Raw genomic sequence first — 3,623 nt, 5'->3', positions numbered from 1 at the left:
AGACTTCTCATTAATATTTCATAACGATAACTCACACCAAGGGATACATAGACAACCAACTAAAGGAGAGATACTTCCACACCGCAACCCATCTTATATGATAACTTCCCTACTCATGATATGACACTACTTGATAGTAAAAAGTAAAAGGTAGTGATGATGTGATACCGCGGCACTCCCCAAGCTTGGAACAAACCAAGGGGATGCCAATACCTATGATGAATTACTCCTTTGGCGATGGTGGTGATGAACTCCTCCCGCGCTTCTTACGAGATCTCCTTCAGCCTTCAGTTCTCAGCTTGGCAATTCTGCACTAAGACTCGAAGAGATTCATTTTTATCACGAAGTTGGCGGTGGCGACCTTGTGATGGGTATCGAGTAATATTCCAGCATTCTACGGAGTCGGTAATTCTCCTCCGGAGTATCTCCACTTCTCTTCTTAGAGCCCGGTATTGACCACAAAACTCATCGGTAGTCCGTAGAGCTTCTTCCAGACGACAGGGAAAGAGTCGAGGCCAAGAGCAGGTGGTAAGGGTCCCCTGCAAGTTATGAGAGAAAGAAGGTCGAGTGTCAACAGATCCCACCAAGATTTGCTTACTCCCAACAGCTTGTTGCTCTTGTTTTGACGACACCCTTTTCACTTCTTCCTTCGAAAGCCCTTTACCCTTGTTGTTGGAGGTCATGGTGCTCCTAGATTGAAAATAGATCTATTGTAAACCTACTCGTACTCGATGAGACACTCTCGGACCAGGCCGCCTATATACAGACCTCCGGGAGTCAGGGGACTATCGAGGGACACAATCATACCTTAGCAATACTAGCCAGTCGAAGCAGTAGGAACTAGGTTACGGCGGCTAGCAACTAGGCATCTCGGACCGAGATCAGCGCGCCGAACGATTCGGGCACCCCATTGTGAACTGTCTTCATCATAATCAAAGAATCGATCACGCAGATCGTACAGGGTTTTACCTCATCGAGGGCCCCGAACATCGTTCGGAGTAAATCGCGATCTCCCTGATTGCTCCGTGTTACCGATGTCTCGTGTCGAGCTTCGCGGATTCCATCAACCCTAAGCCCCTGATCGGAGGGCATTGCCGAGGAGTCACCACTCGACATAACATCAACATCTTCATTATAAGAATCTCCCGAAATATAATGCTTGAGTCTTTGTCCATTCACCACTTGTGTGGCATCACCTTTCGAGAGAACCAATTTTTATTGCTCCTGAACGATACACCTCCATCAATGACATATGGTCCTTCCCATTTTGAGAGTAATTTCCCGCAAAGAATCCGAGACGAGACCGATACAATAGGACTTTATCTCCAACATTAAATTCTCTTTTAATAATTCTTCTATCATGCCATTTCTTAACTTTCTCCTTAAAAAGTTTAGCATTTTCATAAGCTTCACTTCTCCACTCATCTAGAGAACTCAATTGTAGCAACCTTTTCTTACCGGCAAGTTTAAAATCTTTATTAAGTTCTCTTACAGCCCAATAAGCTTTGTGCTCTAGTTCTAAAGGTAAATAACAAGCTTTTCCATAAACCATTTTATAAGGAGACATACCCATAGGATTTTTATAAGCAGTTCTATAAGCCCACAACGTTTCATTCAACTTACTAGCCCAATTTTTCCTAGATTTTTATTAACAGTCTTTTGCAAGATAGATTTAATTTCTCTATTTGATAATTCTACTTGCCCACTAGTTTGAGGATGATAAGCGGAAGCAATCCTATGATTAATACCATATTTAGCAAGAGTTTTTCTAAAACCACCATGAATAAAATGAGAACCTCCATCAGTCATAAGATATCTAGGTACTCCAAACCTAGGAAAAATAACATCTAAAAGCATTCTTAAAGAGGTCTCACCATCAGCACTTTTGGTGGGTATGGCTTCCACCCATTTAGTAACATAATCAACAGCAACAAGTATATGAGTATTACCTTCTGAAGAAGGGAAAGGACCCATGAAGTCAAATCCCCAACAATCAAATGGTTCAATAACAAGAGTATAATTCATAGGCATTTCATTGCGCCTAGAGATATTACCAACTCTTTGACATTCATCACAAGATAAAATAAACTTCCTTGCATCTTTAAAGAGAGTTGGCCAATAAAAACCTGACTGTAGAACCTTTTGTGCGGTTCTATCTCCAGCGTGATGTCCTCCATAAACACTACCATGACACTTACTCAATATCTCTTGTTGTTCATATTCGGGGACACATCTTCGCATAATACCATCCACTCCTTCTTTATATAAGTATGGGTCATCCCAAAAATAATGCCTCAAATCATAAAAGAATTTCCTCCTTTGCTGAGCTGAAAAGGTTGGAGGCAAGTACTTCGAAACAATAAAGTTAGCATAATCAGCATACCAAGGACTATCTCGCGAGTTCACCTTTATTGCAGCCAATTGTTCATTTGGAAAACTATCATTAACAGGAACAGGATCATAAGCAATATTTTCCAATCTAGACAAATTATCAGCAACAGGATTATCAGCACCTTTCCTATCTACAATATGTAAATCAAATTCTTGCAAAAGAAGCACCCATCTAATAAGCCTTGGCTTAGCATCTTTCTTTTCCATAAGGTACCTAATTGCAGCATGATCAGTATGAACTGTGACCTTTGAATCAACAATATAAGGTCTAAACTTGTCACAAGCAAAAACTACAGCTAATAACTCTTTTTCAGTTGTAGCATAATTTCTTTGGGCAGCATCAAGAGTCTTACTAGCATAATGAATAACATTCAATTTTTTATCTACTCGATGTCCAAGAACAACACCTACAAGCAAAATCACTAGCATCACACATAATTTCAAAAGGTAAATTCCAATCAGGAGGTTCAACTACAGGAGCAGCTGTTAAGGCTTTCTTTAGAGTTTCAAAAGCTTCCTTACAATCATCATCAAAAACAAAAGGTACATCTTTTTGAAGAAGATTAGTAAGAGGCTTTGAAATTTTAGAGAAATCTTTAATAAATCTCCTATAAAACCAAGCATGACCAAGAATACTACGAATACCTTTAACATCCCTAGGATAGGGCATCTTCTCAATTGCTTCAACTTTAGCTCTATCAACTTCAATACCTCTCTCGGAAACTTTATGTCCCAATACAATTCCTTCATTAACCATAAAGTGGCATTTCTCCCAATTAAGAACAAGGTTAGTTTCTTCACATCTCTGCAAAACTTTATCAAGATTTCGCAAACAATTATCAAAAGAATTCCCATAGACAGAAAAATCGTCCATGAATACCTCTACAATCTTTTCACAAAAGCCATGAAAAATAGCAGACATGCATCTTTGAAAAGTAGCAGGAGCATTACATAAACCAAAAGGCATACGCCTATAAGCATAAGTTCCATAGGGACAAGTGAAAGTGGTTTTCTCTTGATCTTTAGTTCTAACAACAATTTGTGAAAACCCATAATAACCATCAAGAAAGCAGAAATGAGTATTTTTAGATAACCTTTCTAACATTTGATCAATAAAAGGTAAAGGGTAATGATCTTTCTTAGTAACTTTATTAACCTTACGAAAATCAATGCACATTCTATACCCTACAACTACTCTTTGAGGGATGAGCTCATCATTATCATTAGGTACA

Source organism: Lolium rigidum, chromosome 5, assembly GCF_022539505.1.
Source record: "Lolium rigidum isolate FL_2022 chromosome 5, APGP_CSIRO_Lrig_0.1, whole genome shotgun sequence".
NCBI classification, from domain to species: domain Eukaryota; kingdom Viridiplantae; phylum Streptophyta; class Magnoliopsida; order Poales; family Poaceae; genus Lolium; species Lolium rigidum.
The sequence above is the reverse complement of the archived record's forward strand: the minus strand, read 5'-3'. Positions refer to the sequence as shown.